Below are 21,027 nucleotides of genomic sequence, written 5' to 3' on the forward strand. Positions count from 1 at the left end.
ATGAAAGTAATTTCTTTCTTTGAATATCTGGGTGCCTCATGGAGATGGGAAGTCTTTAACTACATATTATATCTCTATACTTATTATCATTCCATTTGGAAAAACATGTCACATAGGGCCAAAGAGATCCAGTTATGCTGTGGATTCTGCTTAAATGAATACCTGATGAAGCGATAAACCCATTTTAAAATGAATTTGCTGTTCCCATCAATTCTTTGCGACTCTGTTGCAAGCCTGAAAAATGTATCAAATAATGAAACTTGATAATCTGACCCTGCTAAATGCTGCAAGCAATGTCCCAGGCTGCACATATGGTGAGCCCTTTATTTATTTAATTTCTGATTTTAAAAAACCTGAAAACCCTCTGTGGAGGAACATCTTTTCCATCTTCCAGATAATGCATTCAAGAACCTGGCTACCCAGGAAACTTAAACAAATCGTATTGGGTTGTTTGGACAAACATAGAATTAATTTACATTAAGTACAGTGTGACACTGTCATTAATTTTGATAGAGTATTACAACAGGAGTAAAAAATGCCTGGTTCTTGTGGCTGACTCTACCACTAAACAGATAATCCAAGGGACCATGTTTAAAACACGAGAGTTGTCCTAATTGGCAGCTGCAAGAGCCCACCTAGTGAGGTCCTCTTCTCTTTTATAGCCTTTTGAACTCCATGTGAATAGACCTTGGGGTGAGGGAACATTTTTGATCCAAAACTCGTTATCAGGGCTGGAAATTCATGCCTCCCAGTAGCGTCATTTTTATCCGAGTGCCTCATTTTACCCTGGCGAAAGATTAGCATTCCTCACAGGAGCGTTGAAACTAATTTTTACAAAAAATTAATTAATGACATGTGCAGATGGAGGTATTCCCTTGCATGGAGAGGGCTAGAGAGGAAACCTGTATCATTTTTCTAAATAATTTAACTAATGGAATGATTATGATAGCACCTTGTTTCTGTGGGTCTTCAAAAATTGAAGGCTTAGGTATGATTTTTATTAGTGGCTGGGGAATGAATTTAATAGCCTTTCAGTGTCCCTCTTCATTTGCTGTTTTCTCATATCAACTGAGCTGCTTTCAAATGATAAATCACTATGACTTATCATAATTATGTGTCCATATGACAATGTAGTGTTGACCCTCTAGCAGTAGGAAATGGATTTGTAATTAATTTTTCCAGTTATGATGATGAGTTTGAATTGAGCTTGGCATGCTTTGACGCCACCCTCTTTTTGACTAAGCATTTTTTTCTGAAATAACAACTTAAGACTTCAACAATGGGTATCTATTGGTTTTGCTTGCCATTTCCCCTCTGGTAACCAATTTTCCTTTAGGGGTACCAGTCCTCCCCCACTTCTATCTGTACGATTGGGCTGGAGTTGGATCCCTCTCCTAGCTCTGGGGGTGGGTACATGGATCAGACACACAGATGAGAGCTCAGCATCTGCTTAGATACCCTGATTGCTTCAGGGATAGGCAGATAATAATGCAACTTGGGATTCCTGCTGGAAATTTTGGAAAAAAGAAGTCCTATCTTTTGTTTCTGGTGTTACTAAATGGTTGGATGTGATCTGAGAGCTCCTATTAGAGCTTTGTGTCATTATTTGAGGAGAACCTATCTTAAGAAAATCGACCTGAGAAATGAAAAGGAACAGATGCCTGAAGTTTGAGCACTTGGGTCCAGTTGTGCTTGAAGTAGACTTTGAGATTACAAGGGGTCAAAAATCCCAGGTTTTGTTGGATTGGAGTGGGTTTCTGTTACTTGCAATCAAAGGAGTACTCTCATACACATGCTCTGTGGTCTTCATTCTGAGGATATCAACAAGGGGACAAATAGAAATAATGTCCTCTCAAACTGTACCTATGTATTGAAGAAGCCAGTGTATTGTGTTCCTATCTGATTTCTCTATATTATAACCCACATCATTTCTAAGGCTTAGAGTACCTGAGGCAGGAGGAAGATAAGACTTTCTCACTGTAAAGAAGAAAAATGTCGAATTTTGGAATGCTTCCACTTCCATGAGAAACTGGGAACTTTATTGGTGTCTTGTCTGAATGTGAAGGCCCTTGTTTTAATTTACAATCAAGATTTGACCTAAACAAATAAGCAAGAGAGATATAATAGGCTTTTTTGGAGGTAAAGTTTACAGTAGCTTATTCTGTAGAATGCACAGTCTTTTACAGAGGAAAAAGCTGTAATGGTTGATAAATGGAAATAAAATATTTGTAAGCGAAGATTATTCAGTTTAAATTTATTTGTAATTATTTTAATATGATACTATTTTACTTAGGTAGAGAAGTGGTCACACAAGAAGAGTGTTGTTAACCCAGGTGATGGCATCTTGAGGTCATTTTATCTGAGTTTGCCATTCCCATTGATTGATTTGTATAAACCTTTCCATTCTGTGATTTTTTTTTTTTTTTTTTTTGCACAATGTTAATCATCTGGTCACCAAGGTCTAAAATTACATGAGAAGTGTCATTTGAACTGGAATAAAGGTAGCCTCCCATTGCCTTTTTTCTGCTCTTAGGTTACAAATTCTGGGACTCAGAATAGACGTCAAGGCTTTTTGAACAGCCAGTGCCCTGTTTTTGATTGGCCTCAGTTGTTCTGTGGGTCAGCAGGCAGCAGCAAAGTGGCCAGCTACGTGCAGGGATGAGTGAAACTAATTAGCTCTGATGGGAATCAAACGTCGGATCTTGGCATTACTAGCATTATCCTCTGTGCCTCCTCCCCCTGCCAGCACACTGGTGTGCATGACACATGAGAAGCTGGCAGGTCCAGCATTTTGTTTGGCCACAGAGCTCACCAGCACAGGTGTCCTTTGCATCTGAAAAGGAAGGAGCTGAAATGAAAAACCTCATTCCGCCACTCATCAGTCCTACCTCCTAATATTTGACCAGAGAATTAATATCAATAAATTAAGTCACTTTTAGTTGGGGATGAGCTTTATATTCTTAAAACATTTTCCTTCTTTATATGTGTTTTAAGACTCAACTATGTGAGAGATGTTATGGGATGAATTGTGTCCTCCCAAAATTCATATGAAGTCCTACTGCCCAGCACCTCACAACGTGACCTTACTTGGAAATTGAGTCTTTACAGAGGTAATCAAGTTAAAGTGAGGTGATTAGGGTGAGTCTGAATCCAGTATGACTGGTGTGCTTATAAGAAGGGGTAGACTGGGAGCACCTAGGTAGCTCAGTCAGCATCTGCCTTTGGCTCAGGTCATGATGTCATGATCCCAGGGTTGTGGGATCAAGCCTGGCTTTGGGCTCCACGATCAGTGGGGAGTATGCTTCTCCTTCTCCCCTCCCACCCCCGCTCATGCTCTCTCTCAAATAAATAAAATCTTAAAAAAGAAGGTGTAGGGGGATCCCTGGGTGGCTCAGCAGTTAAGCGCCTGCCTCAGCCCAGGTCATGATCCTGGAGTCCTGGGATCGAGTCTCATGTCGGGCTCCCTGCATGGGGCCTGCTTCTCCCTCTGCCTGTGTCTCTGCCTCTCTCTCTCCGTGTCTCTCATGAATAAATAAATAAAATCTTTTTTTTTTTTTTTTTTTTTTAAAGAAGGTGTAGATTGGAATAGACATGCACAGGGGTAAGACAGCGAAGAGATGTAGGGACAGAACAGCCATTCACAAACCAAGAAGAGAGGTCTGGCCCAGATCTTTCCCTCATAGCCCTTAGAAGGAGCAAATCCTCAACTCCTTGAGCTTGGGCTTGTAGTCCCCAGAGCTACAAGACAATGCATTTGTTGCTGAAGCCATGTGGTTGGTGGTACTACGGCAGTCCTAGCAAACTAATATGCACAGTTGGCCAGTATCCAGGGCCCGGTAGCTCAGGATGTAATATTTAACCATCCTCGGTGAGGAAGTTATCACATTTCGATGTAAAACTTGGAAGACTTGTCCATGAACATATAGTTATCTAGTAGAAGAGCATAGCTTATAATCTGGGTGTTTGATTCCAAGTTTCGTGGGTTTTCCTCTTCCAAAAAAACAACTTTAGGAAGCTAAGGGATAAATATATCACTTCTCTTAGAAATGAAAAAATATTTACATATAAATTTTAAAAGGGCACAAACAAAAATGCTTATAGAACACCCATTTAGCTGCCATCCAAATTTAACACATGTTGTTACATTTCCTTCAGATTTTTTTCTTCAAGAAATAAGTCATTACAGATATTTCTCTTATATCCCATTTTTGGTCATTCTCTAACTCCTCCTCCAAGGCAAACACAGCCATTAATTTGGCTTATATTCAAGCCATATTTTCACTGTATTATCTAGTAAAAATAATTTTGCACAGAGTAATGTTGCAATGGACGTCATTGAGTATTTTTTTGTACATGTGTTTGTAAGAGTTTTCTTTCAATTAATACACCTAAAAACCAAATTTATAGGTTCAGGATAGACACTTCTCTATTTTCACTAAATATTGTCAAACTGACCTCTAAGTGAGTGATACCAACTCATACTCTCACAGCATATGAAAATTAGTGTTTCCCCATATCTTTGGTATTATCATATTTTAAGTTTTTAGCAATCTGATAAAATTTTTAAAAGATTTTCTTTCTTTCTTTCTTTTCTTTTCTTTTCTTTTCTTTCTTTTCTTTTTTCTTTTCTTTCTTTTCTTTCTTTCTTTCTTTTCTTCTTTTCCTTCCTTCCTTCCTTCCTTTCTTCCTTCCTTCCTTCCTTCCTTCCTTCCTTCCTTCCTTCCTTCCTTCCTTCCTTCCTTCCTTCCTTCCTTCCTTCCTTCCTTCTCTTTCTTTCTTTCTTTCTTTCTTTCTTTCTTTCTTTCTTTCTTTCTTTCTTTCTTTCTTTCTTTCCTTTCTTTCCTCTTTCTTTCCTCTTTCTTTCCTCTTTCTTTTCTTTCTTTTCTTTCTTTTCTTTCTTTTCTTTCTTTTCTTTCTTTTCTTTTTCTTTCTTTTTCTTTCTTTTTCTTTCTTTTTCTTTCTTTTTCTTTCTTTCTCTCTCTCTCTCTCTCTCTCTCTCTCTCTTTCTCTTTCTTTCGTGTGTGAGCAGCAGTAGGAGGGGTAGAGGGAGAGGGTGAGAGAGAATCTCAAGCAGACTGCACACTGTGCTTGGAGCCTGCTGTGGGGCTTGCTCTCACGACCCTGAGATCATGACCTGAGCCCAAATTGAGAGTCAGATGTTTAACTGACTGAGCCATTCAGGTGCCCCAACAATCTGATGTAATTAAAAATGTCATATATGTGTATATAAAAATACTATGCATGTATACATATACATATATAGCCATAGGGAATATATAGCATTGTTTCTGTATTTAAAAAAATATTCGTGAAATCTATTATACTTTATGTATTCTACAATTTGCTTTTTGCACTTAATGCATTTGTGAGATTTAGCTTTTCTAGTTCACTCATTTTCACTGATACATAGTATGCTATTGTATAAATACATCGTGGTTTATTTATGTATTCCCCTTTTGATGGATATTAAAGATATCCATCTGATTTTTCTGGCCATGGCGATCAATATTGCTGTGAACATACTTATGCATGTCTCCTTGCACAAAAATGTAAGAGTTTCTCTATTCAACTAGGAATGGAATTGCTGGGTCATAAGATAAATATGCTTTCAATTTTACAAATACTGCCTAATTGTTCTCTCAAGTAGTTAAATTACTTTGCAAATCTATCAGCAGAGTAGGAGAATTCCCATTACTTTACTTCCTTGTTAAGAACACTTGGTATTGTTATATTTTAAACTTGTTCATCTGATAGGTTTAAAATAATAAGTCTGTATGCTGGTAAATTGGCAATAGACAAAAAAGTTCTAATTTGCAGTATTTGTCCATTTGCTTAGCATGGATATTGCCACCATAGCCAGCTTCAAGTTACTAACATGACCTTACTGAATGTTGACAATGTGGACCTGGGGAGGGATGGATAAAATTAGCTCCGGCATGATGGGTCAAACTGGTTTCCTTCCGCACTCCACTGGTCATATTTAGATTTCTCTGATTACCAGTTAGAATGAGCATCTTTCTCTGTTTTTTCACCATTTGTGTTTCTTATCATATGAAATTCCTGCTGTGCTTCTGACTACTTTTCTCTTAGGCTATTTATTTTTTATTTATAAGGGCTTATATATTTTATATTATTTATTTTATTTTATTATTTTTTAAAGATTTTATTTATTTGAGAGAGAGAGTGTGAGGGAACACAAGCAGGTGGAGCAGCAGAGGGAGAGGGAGAAACAGACTCCTCGCTGACTAGGAGCCCGACTCTAGGCTCAATCCCAGGATTTTGGGATTATGACCTGAGCTGAAGGAAGTTGATTAACCAACTGAACCACTCAGGAGCCCCTTATTAATTATTAATTTTAAATTTAAATCCAATTAATATATTATTAGTTTCAGAGGTAGAGATCAGTGATTCATCAGTAAGAGTTTATTATATATTTTAGATGCTAATTATTTGTTGGTTTTGAATGACAAGTATTTTCTCCCAACTTGCCCTGTCTTTTCCCTTGTTTTAATAGTGTATATCATTGCATAGAAGTTAAGTTTAATGGAGTTTATGATTCTTAATTTGTGGTTTTTGCTCTGTGTGTTTAAAATGATTTCCTACCTCAAGTTTATAACATTTTATTTTAAACCTGTTAAGGTTTTCGCTTCTATTTTAACATTTAATCCTCTTGGAATTGATTGTTTATGGACCGAAGTAGGGGTTTTATTTCATTTGCTCTGATAATATGTTTGATTTGGCTTTCATTTTTCATTGGTCCAAATTGTCTTCTTTCTAATAGATCATATGTGTAGGCTGTTTATAGTTTCTTCAGTTTGTTTCATTGATCTACTTCCATATTTATACATAAGTACCATCCTATGCCAAGCTAGAGTGATAAAGATACCTCCCCGTATTCCATCTTGTTCTCCCACAAAGTTATTTCGGCAACCTTAGCCTCATGGGATAGTGCTTAAGAGCCAGGAGACCAGCTGGACAGGAATCTTTCTTCTATTTGTCTGACCTTGTATAAGATTTTAATCTCTTTGTGTTTCAGCTTTCTCATCTGTAAAATAGGGATGAAGTAGTCTCTACCTTGTAGATATGGTTATTATGGACATTAAAGAATTTTGTGTGAAGTTTTTAGAAAAGTGCCCGACTCATAGAAAAGGCTATTATATATTTGCTATTATTGCATAAACATATCTAGCGTCAGTTTATCAGGTCTCCCAAAATCTTCTGCCAGGATTTTCATCGGAATTTCACTGAATTGACATGTTAATATGGAGAACAACTGACATCTTTATATATTGAGTTTTCCTTTTTGAGTAAATAGCATATTTCTTTGTATATTTGTCTTCTTTTTTTAAAAAAATTTTAAGATTTCCCTCATAATATTCACGTAGATTGTTTGCTGTATCTCTCCTTGTATACCTTTTTTTCCTTTGCCATTGCTATAAATTGTACCTTAAAATTTTAGACTTTTTCTTTGATATGAGTTTGAGAATCCACTTACATTTCATAAAATGTTTATGAGATTTTGATAATTACTTTATTGAAGTTGTGGATAGTTGGGAGGATGTTTTCTTTTTATTATATTCGCTTTATGAACATGGTATATGTTTTTAAGTTTTTTTTAAGTCCTTGGTCAATGGCATGCAAGACATGCTAGTGTTATGCTTAGGTATCCTATAGCTTTTGATTGTGAGTGTACATTGTCGATTACATTTCCTACTTGAGTGTAAGTGTAGATAGGGATACGGTTAATTTTTGCCTATTGTTCCTGTTGCAAAACTCTATTACCTTTTGCAGTTGGTATCTTCTTGAATTTTCTAGTGTAGATAATTATATCACCTGCAAATGATGACAATTATGCCTTTGTACAAATCATGTCCTTTTAAAATTATCTTTTAATTGACTGGGAAATCTAATGGAATGTTGAGCGGTAGGAATGGTAGATGGTAATTATTGACCTTTTTCTTTGGTTGTACACCAAAACTAACAGTGGTGGGGCGAAATCTGAAATCCTATCGATAAACTATTTTTGCTCTGTTATGCTAATATCCATTAGATTATTTTGCGTTCTGCGTAGATCTTTTAACTTGATTTTTTAAATCAGTATACATTATATTTGGAAAATATTGGTTTACTGAGTCATGACAAATTTCATTAAACACCATCAAAAGGAAAACTACACACTCCTTAATATAGCCACCTGTCTCACTGGGACAGTCTATAAATATTGGGACACTATCAAACTCATGGTCACGGTTATAAGTTTTCCAAAATTCTCATTTTCACTTGAAAGCTTAAATTTTATCAACTGGCAATAAATGTTAATTGTCAGTTTTCCTTAAAGTGACAGATTTATTACCTCATGTTTTGAAAAAAATGTGTGCCAAAACCAAACGTTGATAGCCATAATTTGTCTATTACTCATTTTTTCAAGTAAAACTGGTGTTCTATGAAAAAAAGTGGTAATTTATTTTAGAATTCAAAAAAATATTAATTTCCTCAAAATAACTTGAGTTTCTCAGTCTGCAGCAGAAAGTGCTTTATATACACTTCTCATTTTATCACACTGAATACTAAAAGGGTACATATACATTGGTTGAGATTTAATAAAATTAATGCCACCCCTTCATGGAGCAACATTGGCTTTCTGGGAAGGTTGTTTTCTGCAAGTGGATGATATTAAAACAGAAAATGCCAACTCATACAGTTTAGTATCAATGCTTTTGTTTTAGCAGTTTACCCACTAGTATTACTGTAATATTAGCATACATTTCAATACAACGAAAGTGGCAGATAACATCTTAATATTATTATAAATAAATAGAATTTTGATTTTATATATCTTATTCCTTTAACCTTTCAGTATTCTATATTAGATGTTTCTCTCAAAAATACATTAATGCTGAAATGAAAAGTATCGGATTTGATGGTCTTTTATTGGATGATTTTAATCCATTTATAGTTATTGCTATTGCTGGTTTATTTGAACTTTATCTCTGTTGTTTTCTGTTACCATGTTGTTTTTGCTTTTTCTTTTCCCCACCTTATTTATGGCTCTTATTGTCGTGATGTGCATTGATATTTATTTCCCACCTTCTTTTTTTCCCCCTGCTACTTTGAAAGCTTGGTTTTTGATTCCAGTTTTTATTTTATATATTTTTGCTAAGCAGTTTAACAACATCATTATCACTGTCATCATTATGATACCTTAGCTTTTGTTTTATATTTTATTTCTTTATTTCTCTGTGCTTCATTCTGACTGAACACTTTTTATACTGCCTTCAAATTAATTACTTCTCACTTTATCTGTATCAAGGGAATCATTTATAACCTATATTGTAATTTTTATTTTAGCAAGTTTTTAGCTATTTTTTTATTTCTGAAAATTATAATTGTTCTTTTTTCTTATCTATTCAGTCTTGCTTCATCTCGGACTGCTTTAGTTTTATAATTTGTGTTGCTATTTTGTGAAAATTATTCCTTTCTTCATTTCTTTGAAGATTTAAAATATACCTACTTTAAAGTCATTTTTGACAATCCTAAAACTGGATTTTTGTCCCTTGACTCTGTTATTACTTGAAATTTTAGTTTGTAATTTTATCTTGAGTGACCATCCCTTTTCATGTTCTCTGTGCTCATTCTGTCCTGTCTGTGCTTTTGTACAGAGCTCTACACAGACTGTGGCTTCTCCTTATCTAAAGCCAGTTTTCATTCTGATGTCCCGTGGTAATATTGGAGAAAAATCTGTACAACTCAACTGTGATCTTTGGGTTACTTTAACTGAAGTCCTACCGGCTTGGCTGTTTCTGCTTCTTCGTCATACCCTCCTCCCCCCCAATCTAAGTATATTGCTTCACATAAACCAATGTCCTGGGAATTTGCGTGGCTTTTTCAGTTTCTTTTTAAATGTTTTTTCATATCTTAGGTCAGATCTTTTATTTAATGCAATTAGTCTGGCAATTTTCCACATCCTATATGAATCAAAATCTCAACTGCTTTTTCCAGCTTAAATTCTCCATTAAAAAAAAAAAAGTGTTATTGTGGGTTCTTTTCTCCTCTTTCCCCCAAATATGTTGACACCCTGACTCTCAGTTTGATCATGTTTGTAAATGGGGCCTTTGAGAGGTAATGAGGCTCAGATGTAGTCATGAGGGTAGGGCATGCACTGAGGAAAGGCCTTATGAGCATGCATAGGTGCATGCAAGAAGCTGGCCATATGCAAGCCAGGAAGTGGGCCTTCACCAGGAACTGAATCTATTGGCATCTTGATCTTAAACTTCCCAGACTGAGAAATAAATTCCTATAGTTGAAGCTACCCAGATTGTAGTATTTTATTATAGCAGCTATGATATGTACTGTAAATAGTTCAGAATCTGGTTGATCTAGTGCTTATAGCCCCTACTTACTGCTGTTTCTGTTCTCTGTCCAGCTCTTTTGTATATTTACATATTTTTAAAGATGTCGATGTTTTAAATATTTTTTTAAAGAAATTTTAAAAAGTACTCTGTGTGTCTCAGTACTCTGTGTGTCACGGATAAGGTTGAAGCTTTAATTCAAGGCACCATCTTGATTGGAAGCCTTTAGGCGATTTCTTTAGGAACTTCTATTAAATAAAAACATAAGCTCAAATGGTAACACAACAGAGATAGAGGTACTGGATTAATTAGTAGAATGGTTAGGACAGGAGCAATTATGCATATTGAATTCTCTGTAGCGCTCACCACAATGTTTTGCATGTAATAGGTACTCATTATCCATTAAGCCCCTGGCATTTGCAGATTTAACATTTGTGGTTTTGAATTTTCCCAAGTGACCTCCAGAGGGCCCTGAAATTTTGCTGCTCCCAGCATGCACATCTCATGGTGACTTTGTGGTTCTCTGTTCTTTATCAAGTGACCTTTATTGTATACCATCATCAAGTGCTCACAACTAATTTTTTTTTATGTGTAGAAGAGAGGTGAACTAAGAGACATGATCTAATAAAAATTTAAAAAGTGGTAAACTTCTGGCTTGGACGTATAAAGGGAACAGATGATCTTCAATAGAATAGTTCAGGAGAAAATAAAGAACTTTAGCAAAATGCTCTGAAATCGGGAATTCAAGAATATGTAGAGGAGTCTGGAAGTATTCCTGATGAATGTCAAATGTCGACTTTAAGTATTTGTTGATTGGAAGTAATTTGAATTGGTCATAGAAGTTACCTATGTGATATGACTTAAGAAACAATAGGAAGACTCTGCTGTCCCTAAATTCCTCCCCTCCAGACGTAGTGTCTGATTATTACATCATGAGAGATTCATTACTTTGTAGTAAGAATTGGCCTCTCTTTGAAAATATCTCTTTACATTCATATTCATCTGTTACTGTGAGGGGAGCAGGAACATGATCACCAACACTTTAAGCTAACAGTTCTCAGGTCCACGGACCCAACACTGTCTGAACATCTTTTACGTGCCAGAGACTCTTGGCGGTATTTTGTGGAAGACACAAAGATGACCTATAGGTAGTTGTCATTTGGGAACTCACAGCCCAGTGGAAAAAATGGGTAGAAAGAAATATTAAGACCTAATGCAATGAGTGACAGTAATGTAAGGAGTGACTTTTGTATTAACAAAGTTATACTCTGGTAGCTTGGAGGAGGGAATAATCAGTGATTCCAGGGGAGATAAGGAAAATCTTCAGAGAGGAGGCCACATTTTTCTATCTTGTGAGGGACTAGAGGGGGGGATTTGTGTGGTAGGAAGAGATGGGAATGATTCTTGTCAGGATTCTTCCCCAAAACCCAGATCTAGAAGGTGAGAGAAACAAAGGCCTGGGAAAAGGAGTAGGAATGTCAAAGACAAAGTTTATTTTGTGCCATTGTCTGTTCCAGCCAGTTAAGAAGCATGAAGAAAAATCATTGGATTCTATGACACTAGGCACTATTCCTCGCCTGAGTCAGACCTCAGTGATTTCATTTTATTTATTTTTACCGGATGACTGGGGTAGAGTGAAGATAAAGCTTGCCCAGAAATCTGAAACCTCGGCTTCTAGACCAGTTCCACCACTTATTAATTCTGTAATTCTGTGCAAGCCGTTCCACTTGCTGGTGCTTCAGTTTCTGCAGTATGCAACAGTGGCAGCTGCTCTGGCATTACAGTGTTTGCTGAGGACCTAAAATAGCATATTTGAAAATACATTGAAAATACAAAGTACTACACAAATACAAAATTAAGATGAAGTATCTTTCAGCAAGTTACCGGGCCAGGCCAATGCAGGGATCACCAGGGATGATGTGTCAGCAAAGGGTGGGTTTAAGGCACGCAGGCTAATAGAATGATATAGGAGAGTTTTTGCCAGGAAGATATTTTCTGGATTATAGTTGGGCTGCTGCCAGGATGAGGGCTCATATACTATACCCTTGGTTACCCCAGCCCTTGTCCTGATCCTCATCTGCCATTTTATAAATGAGGATATGAACATGGCTGGGGATATGCAAACTCCTCTTTAGGAACAAACAGTTTAAGGGAATACCACTTGGCCAGAGGGGCATCACCTTTGTCCACAAGCAACCACTACTTTAGTCATAAGAAAAGGTGGTTAGAGTTATTTTTCCTTTAGCACATACTTGCTAATTCAGTAGAAAACCAGGACCCACACTCTCTCATTACACTGTTGTCTTTTGCATTTTGAGGAAAACAGCATTCTTACCTTTGTTTTTTTGTACATGATACAAAATTAGCTAAAGACTAATAAGCTAAAGCAGTAACCTTGTATTTTGTGAAAGTTAAGGAAAATTTAATGCCAAGAGTTATACATCTGCAACCGAAATTAGTCCCAGTGCACCCCTTCTGCTCTCAGATTCTGGGCATGCCAATAAAATACCAGAAGACATGCAATACAATGAAAATTGGTTCTTTGGGTGTCGTAGCACCTTGACTTAGAAGAGCTTTAACCTTGGCCTCATGCTTCCTGTGGGGCTGTAGCCGATGCCGTGTAAGTGCTAGAACTAGCGAGCAGTACTCAGAATTTTTCATCTGAGTGAAATTAAAAATGAAACCATCAAAGTCCTATCGATCCTAGACATGTTCTGTATGCATTAAATTGAACCTAATGGACTGAGAAATGAGCATTTCAGCACGTATAGGTAAGAATTATTTATATGAGAATAGATTACTCACATGCCCTCTATCCAGCACTATATGTATTTATCTACATGGCTAGGTAACACCAAAGCATTCTGTTGAATCTCTCTGAGATAACAGAGAATCAATTTTCATTCAGGCCACTTAAAGTTTGCTCAACATTAATCCATCATTGGCCCTTGGCCTTGTTTCTCTAAAATGTAAGTGGACAAGATTTAATGTATACTTGGACCATTGGAAACACAGAGTGAGGGCCTTAGCATGAATACAATACAGAAAAATGTACGCCTATACAGATTTCTCTGCTCCTGATCATTGTCCCCATGTGTCTTCATTTGGCTTGTTTCTCTGCATTGTAATGGGTATTTTCCCATCTCTACAGTTTTCCCTTGTACAGTCTTACCTGCTTCCTGATTTTAACTATCCTCTATATTCTTTAAACTCTCTGGCCTATATCACTATCTTAGGTTTGGTCTTGAGTTTCAAACTTCTATATCCAATGGACTGCTGGGAAAAAGTTCCTTAGAAATTGTCCTGTCACCCACAACTCAACATGTCTAAAAGTTTAACTTGTGGTGCCACACACTCAACCTCTACAAGGGAGCCTTGTGTTTTAGGTCTCGCTTGGGCTATACTGCTCCATCCTCTCAGCTCCCATATTCAATTAAGTCCTCATTATTTTATTGCCTAAACTGAGCTCACATAGCCCACTTCTTTTATTCCTATAAGCAGTGTTCTGGTAAAGACTCTCACTGTCTTCTTTTGAGGGCAGCTCTCACCTAGTCCGGTATAGAATCACTTTTCCCAGATGCATTTTCATGGGGTAGCCAGAGCCGGAATCCTCTCTCTACCATGCACATTGGTCCATGTAGCTCCCACTCTTTAATCTCTTAGTTTCTTAACATCTACAGACTGAAGTTTAACTTAACAGGGAGCACAGATCCTTTCCTGACTTGGCCTACCCCTGCCTTATTAGCTTTCCTTCTAATTCTGACTGTACTAGGATTTGCCCTCCATACTTGCAGTGTCTTTATTCATGGTCTTTCCTCAGGAGGCAACAGCCTGCTCTTATCTCTACCCCCATTCAGCCCTGGTTCCTCTTTCAAGACTCGGGTGCAGCATCCTTTCTCCAGAAAGCCTTTTCTGAAATCCAATTTGAAGTAATTAATCCTCTTTTATGCTCCATCACACCCTCTGCAAACCTCTACATATTAAAATTTTATTGACAGTTTTGCACATGTCTCTACCTCACTCGGCTATAAAGTTTTAATAAAAAGACTACTTTGTTTTCATCTTAGTGCCTTCAACATGAAGCCAAATACCTTCCACTTGGTAAATGATTAAAAATGTTTCTTAAATTGTCTTTGAGTTAAATTAATACATTTTAAGCAGAATTTCCTTTCCTTTGGCGGAGAGCTTTGGAGAATTGGGTAGTCTGTTGAAAAAAAAAATCTCAGAAGAATTCTTAATTAAGATATTTTCTGTATCACTTATAGTTTGAAAACAGATTTTAAGAGGTTTTCTTTTTTTAAGTCCTAAAGGATACACATAAGGTTTCAGCTTAAACTTTTTAAGACATTAGCTAAAAGTTTCTAGAAACCCATTGCACTGCCAGGATTATAGGACTATTGCTATCATATGTAATAACATCTAGTAAAAATCCATTTTAAATCAATCATCTATAACTGCAAAGATTGGACCCATCATGTGGCCATCTGTATTACTTTTGAAGAAAGCCCAAACATTTATTTTTCCACATGAGAATATTAATAGAGGGGTATTAACATGTTCTGTTGGTCATTTTAGTATATTTCCTCACAGTCTAAGAATCTTGGAAGTAGAGAAAAAGCCAAGCATCTAATTTCTCTGGAAAAAACAAAACAACACAGGAGGTTGACATAAGAAACATAAAAATACAACACTTTAACTATCTCTTCTCTCTCCCAAATTACATCTTAAATAAATCAGCTAGATGTGAGCAGAAGGGTATGCATGTTACAAGTCTTTAAAAATGCCATTTTGATCATCTACATTGATCCACTTGTCTGAGATGGGGTAATATGCTTATTTCTAAGCAAATATGTTTGTTATATTGAACTTCCATTTATTTGGTGGGTTTGGTGCCAAAATTGAGCTGTTGGGCCTCTTATTTAAAAAATCTATAATGCATATATTCCTAGGAATGAGGAAAAGACTTTGTGTTCAGAAAAAAATGGATTTATAGTGACACTCAAGATTTTTTTTTTTTTTTTGTTTAGAGAGACTTACATATCCCTCCTGAAATAAGAACACCAAAAAGGAGGAAACAAATTCAAAGCTTTAGTAGTAAAATTGATTTTGTATTTTGTGAATTCCTGCAATATTTAATTTTGTCCTTTTATTAATCTACTCATTCAAGAAATATTCAATGAACATCTGCTAAGCACCAGGTACACTGTAAGTGTCTTATCAATATATAGTCTGGTAGAAGGAACAACCAAAGAATAATTAACTTATAGTCATGGATTTTCCAAAAAAGAGAACATCTTAAGGGACCTAACTCAGAGTGTGAAGTTGGTGTTCCCTAAGAATGGCATGTAGGCTGAGAAGTGAGGGGCGGAAAAGAGGTAGCCAGAGGAGGGAGTAGAGAATGGTGTATTGGTCCAGTTTTCCCAGGCAGAGGTTACAGAGCTCACAGTTCCTGCTAGGATGAGCTGTCCTCCTCAGGAAATGTGTTAACATTCCTATTCTCCAATGACCCCGCCCTGGATGTCATAATGCTTTTTCCTTCTCAATTTCAGATCTGACCTTTCTGAGCTCACCTGTCAGGGAGGCTTGCTTCTCTTTCTAGGCTAGTGTAAGGCTTTACTGAAGAGTGAAGGCAGAAGGTGATAAATGACAAATTCCGCTAGAAGTGATGAAACACTACAGTAAAGGACAAGCCCTCTTCTTCAAAAATAGAAACTTAGTGTCACTGCTGGAGCTCTTTAACATTTCCCTCTACATAGAAGCAGTTCCCAGTGTAGGGGTCCAGTAAATTCCTAAAGTAATGTATATTATTAGATCACTATAATAGGAAAAAAAATCACAAGTTTATATAGATTTTTCCGTTTCTTTCTCATCTCTGATCTTTGGGTGAGATTTTAGATTTTTAATCTGAATAATTATGTGTCTCCTAGGAAATAAAGTTCTCCTAAGGGTGTAGTTCGATCCATAAAATCAAAATCTTTTCATAAGATAAATAGATGCAACAAATTGGATGAATTCCACAAACAAAATGTTGAATGAAAGATACCAGGCCCAAAAGATAGTTTATGATTCGATAAACACAGCTTCAGAACCAGCAAAAGTGAATTTTGCTGTTTGAGAATATTGTTGGTGGTGTTATGTTTGATGGCGATGAGGGCGTATAGACTAGAAAGTGTCACAGGAAGGCTTCTGGAGTGCCAGTGACACACGCTATACATCCCGTGTTATAAGTGTTATGATGTGTATGCTTTTATTTATATTCAATGTAAGTCAATAAAAGGTTTTTGTTTTTGTTCACTTAACGAGTAAAGAAAGCAAGCATTCGCCCTTGTAATCGTGACTCTGGCAATATCTACAGAGCCATTAAGAAATGGGCCTTTACAATGATCCAGTTTCTTTGATTCGGCTCAATAGCCATAAATCAGGTATCCCAAGAAAATTACTTTGGACCAGTTTATTTAGTTCAACCTTAGGTCTGATTATGCTAAGTATGCAATTGCTCAAGCTAACCAAGCAGTTTTAAAAATCTGTATCTCGGGATCCCTGGGTGGCGCAGCAGTTTGGCGCCTGCCTTTGGCCCAGGGTGTGATCCTGGAGACCCGGGATCAAGTCCCACGTCGGGCTCCTGGTGCATGGACCCTGCTTCTCCCTCTGCCTATGTCTCTGCCTCTCTCTCTCTGTGTGACTATCATAAATAAATTAAAAAAAAAATCTGTATCTCACTTTGTGCCGGTGCAGAGGGTTAGAGAACATGTTTCTAGGTTGTATTTCATTGCATGCATGATGCATTTCCAATATGCCCTTTTATTCTCCAGGAGACAGCTGAAGAAAACTGTATGGTGCTCTATACCCAGGCTACATACAGTGGATTTATATGTACTGAAATGTAGATTTTATGGTAAACAAAGAATATTTTTCGGAGTTGACATCATTTCAATAGGCATGTGAGTTTGATGACTAGCCTTCCATTTTCTATGAGAGCAAATCAATGGGCTGGAATATGTGATTACAGATGTATGTTCTGGTTTTACTTTGGCAAGTGCAAAGAAGGGAAATGGATCATTGCACGCTACATTGGTATTGTGAAATATCATAATTCTGTGTACCTCTCCTATTTCTTAAGTTACTTTATGCTTTTCAAATGTATCATTTCACAGTTTTGCCGCTGTGACCCTGGTTTCCCTGCTCATTGGAGGATAGCTGAAGGTCGTTAAAAAAACAAAAACAAAAAGCCCCAGTCCTAGTGTTCCAATGAAGCTATTATAGGATGCTGACTCTGGAGTCTTGGTAGACACTGGCCTGGCTGCTGCTGAAAAGCACTCTGCTGGGTAGAAGGAGGTGGGAAATGGAACACTGGTTGTCTCTGCTCTCACTCATGAGTGGTTCTGGGCCTCTCTTACTACTATTTATAGCCAAAGTATGTCTTATAGAGCTGTTCAATAGCTCATGAATTGGAAGATACAAGTGGGTTTCTGAAGCGAACTCAAGCAATTAAAGTTAACATTCCTGAGAGCAGAGTACTTGTCAGGCTGAGAAACAGGCAGTTGAGTGGTAAGAAACTCAGAACATTGCTGGGTTCTCTCAAGAACAGAAGGTAACAAGCCCAACCTGAGGGATAAGACCGTGTCTTATGTAAACAAGTGAAGTGGCTCAGAGAACATTCTCCTCTAGCTGCATGCAAGTATCCTCAGGGATGCCTGGATGTCCAGGGCAGTCCTTCCCTGTTCAGCTTATAGGAGTGGTGCCCTGCAGGGCCACATCAGATTAGTAAACAGAGCAGGTAACTGGGAGATGAGGCCTCTTAAACAGAAATGATTATCTATTTGTAAAAAAAGGGGGGAAAAACCCCCAAACAAAAGCAAACAAAACCCCCAACCATATGTTATGTTAATATTTTGCACATTTAATAAGAAATCCTGTTTTCTTGTTTTGTACCTATATATATCTCATGGCCACTGCAATGATCTTAGGCTCCATGACAGCTTATTTTCATCCCCCCCTGCAGCTCTCCTTCGCTCATGTTCAGCTTTTCTCTGAAATCGATGGACCACATGAGCCACAAATGATTAGGGATGGAAAATTAAATCTATGAACAAGCAGAACTAATGAAATGTTTCACAGTAAGGCAAAGGTGGGGTAAGAATTACTCTAAGCTAAACAAGCCTGCATTTGTTAGGTACAAAAGTGGGAGCAGAGTGTCCTAGCTCTATGGAGGCATAGCAAGTATGTGACCTCTGTGACACGGCCATCAGTCCAGCGTAACGCCTCTAGCCTTTGCACTTCTATAGATACATAGACCTGTGGCTATTTACACGTACACACACATATACACGCATATGCACCTTAGACATTTTATACTTGCAATTTACAAATCCTATGCCTTATATTTATATACCCATTAACCTTAACTCTTCTCTGCAAGATGATGCCTAACATCTTTTCATTATCAGTTTATAAGATTGTAACACGGGACACTTTTTGACCCTTGGTTTCAAGTCTAGTCTTATAGTTTACAGAGCACGTGTCCATCCTCCTGTTGTCATTTCTAAATATTTGGAAAGGGATTCTTGCTCAAAAATACATCCCTTGCTTGTTTCCTGATGCTTTCCCTGGGGCCATAGGCTTCCGTTGCCACAGTTGAAACTGGCACCAAGGAAGAAAAGTCAACAAATGAGGCTAAAGATACAAACATCATTGAAGGATGGCATTACCCAAATTCCTGCTAAGATGGAAGAATGAGTTTTGATAAACTGCAGTGTACTGGGTACCCAAAATTGGATAGAGGAGAGGGAATTCCACTGGCCAGCAAATTGACTATAGAGAAAGAGGGATGATGACATCGGGACAAATAAGTGATTCCTTCATGATATGAAGGTGGCCCATTGTCACCTTTTTTATTTGTGCAAAACTCTTGATTTGGCACCAGGCACGTATTTACGATTTGGATGGATTTCCTCATCAACAAAATGGGACAGTTACGTGGTTGAAGTTGTCAGTAGAAACTTCATGTTATATAATCCAAGAGCGTATTGGCTCCTTCCCTCATTCTTTTTTTTTTTTTTTAAGATTTTATTTATTTATTCATGAGACACACACACACACACACACACACACACACACACACACACACAGGCAGAGGGAGAAGCAGGCTCCATGCAGGGAGCCCCACAGGGGTCTTGACCCCAGGACTGGGCTGATCACGCCCTAGGCTGAAGGCAGGCACCAAACCACTGAGCCACTCAGGGATTCCCCCCTCATTCTTCATCTAGTCTATTCCTCTTTTAAAACTCATGTTACAAGCTCCATCTCCCAGGAAGCCTTCCCACAGGCCCCTGATGAATATTGGCCTTTTGCCAATATTCCCAGTGTACCTATTCATACCTAGAGCATAGCACATTCCTCTCTGTTACTATGGAATTGCCTTGTTCTTTGCCTCATCAGACCATGAGCTCTTAAAGCTGGGAAAAAAAAAGCCTTTAGTTTTAACCAGTGTCTAGTTCCCTAGTTGAAACATTGCTTATTGAACAAATGAACAGACTCTTTAATTACTATAATTGATAAAAGGAAACGACTGAATTGCAGTGATTGAGTTAGCCATAAGACAGCATGGAGGAGTCCCAGGAAACTTGATAAACCTACCTTATTAACATAATACACTTTAAAAAGTCAAATCTCTTCTGAATTTAAACAGTGCCATATAGTGTTTTTGTCAGAGTTCCTGGTCCATAACTTTTGCATGATGAACTTGCAACAGAGGCATCTTAGAGCCCAGATGAACTTTCTTATGATAATTGAAAAAATGCCCTAGAGAGTGGAGCCTTCTGAAATGCCTCCTAAGTCACAAGAAAAGTAGGTGGTTGAGGGCAACTATCACCTAGGAACTAAATCACCTGCATGTGTGGATACCTTTCCCTTGAGATGGTAGCTACTGGAAGCCAGAGACCAACTTTTCAACAAGATTAAGGAGATGCTATTAATTGCTATCGATCATGGGTCAACAAATTAAATTGCATCTGCAACTGCATCTCTGAAAGGTCTAAATGAGAAATGCAGTTAATGGGTCTGGCTGACCCAATGTTGTGATTAATTAAAAAGGGCATGAAACCAAAAAACAAACAAAGGCAAAGAAAACTGTAATGGGAGCAGGGTGGACATCCTTGGAAATCTCCAATCAAAAGTCTTTCTGAGGACCTAACTTGTCATTTAGTTCTACGTCCTCTGTGTGTGTGTGTGTGTGTGTGTGTGTGTGTGTGTGTGTGTGTAAACAAGCAGAGAAGGCCACGGTGGAGGGCTAAATTCATCCCTTGTTTTGAATTTCCAGAATCTCCTGATGAAATTCAATATGAAAATGAAACCACCGTCTTCATATTCTGAAGGGGCATGTGTGGAGAGAGGTGTTAGAAAGTTTTAAACAATTTGTACCACAATATGAAAATAAATTGCTTCACTATGGACTATGATAGGAGTAGTATTTGTCACAAACTGGAGAATGATTCTGTGACTCTTGCCATTCTAACCTTTCACTTTCATTTTAAGAAAACTGTGATAAGAAAACTGTGATGGGACATATAAGACCAGTGGAGAACTTTGGCTATTCTAATGGCAGTTACTCAAACCTAGATGAGAGCAGCACTGGCAAAGCAGAAAATGAGCTGTCCTAGAGATAAGCATATCTGAGGTT

General features: G+C 37.5%; 1 long non-coding RNA gene across 4 annotated transcripts in view; it reads left to right on the forward strand.

The window, feature by feature from the left end:
- Positions 1-21,027, forward strand: part of LOC140625496 (uncharacterized) — a 161,958-nt gene that overhangs the window by 22,825 nt on the left and 118,106 nt on the right. For 2 of the 4 annotated variants that reach the window (XR_012024828.1, XR_012024829.1), the window contains exon 3: positions 20,668-20,799. The exons of the other annotated variants lie outside the window; for them this stretch is intronic. This is a non-coding gene — a long non-coding RNA (uncharacterized lncRNA). Of the gene's footprint in view, positions 1-20,667; positions 20,800-21,027 lie in introns of those variants that run through there. 4 annotated transcript variants of the gene reach the window in all.

Source organism: Canis lupus, chromosome 36 (genome assembly GCF_048164855.1).
Source record: "Canis lupus baileyi chromosome 36, mCanLup2.hap1, whole genome shotgun sequence".
Classification (NCBI taxonomy): domain Eukaryota; kingdom Metazoa; phylum Chordata; class Mammalia; order Carnivora; family Canidae; genus Canis; species Canis lupus.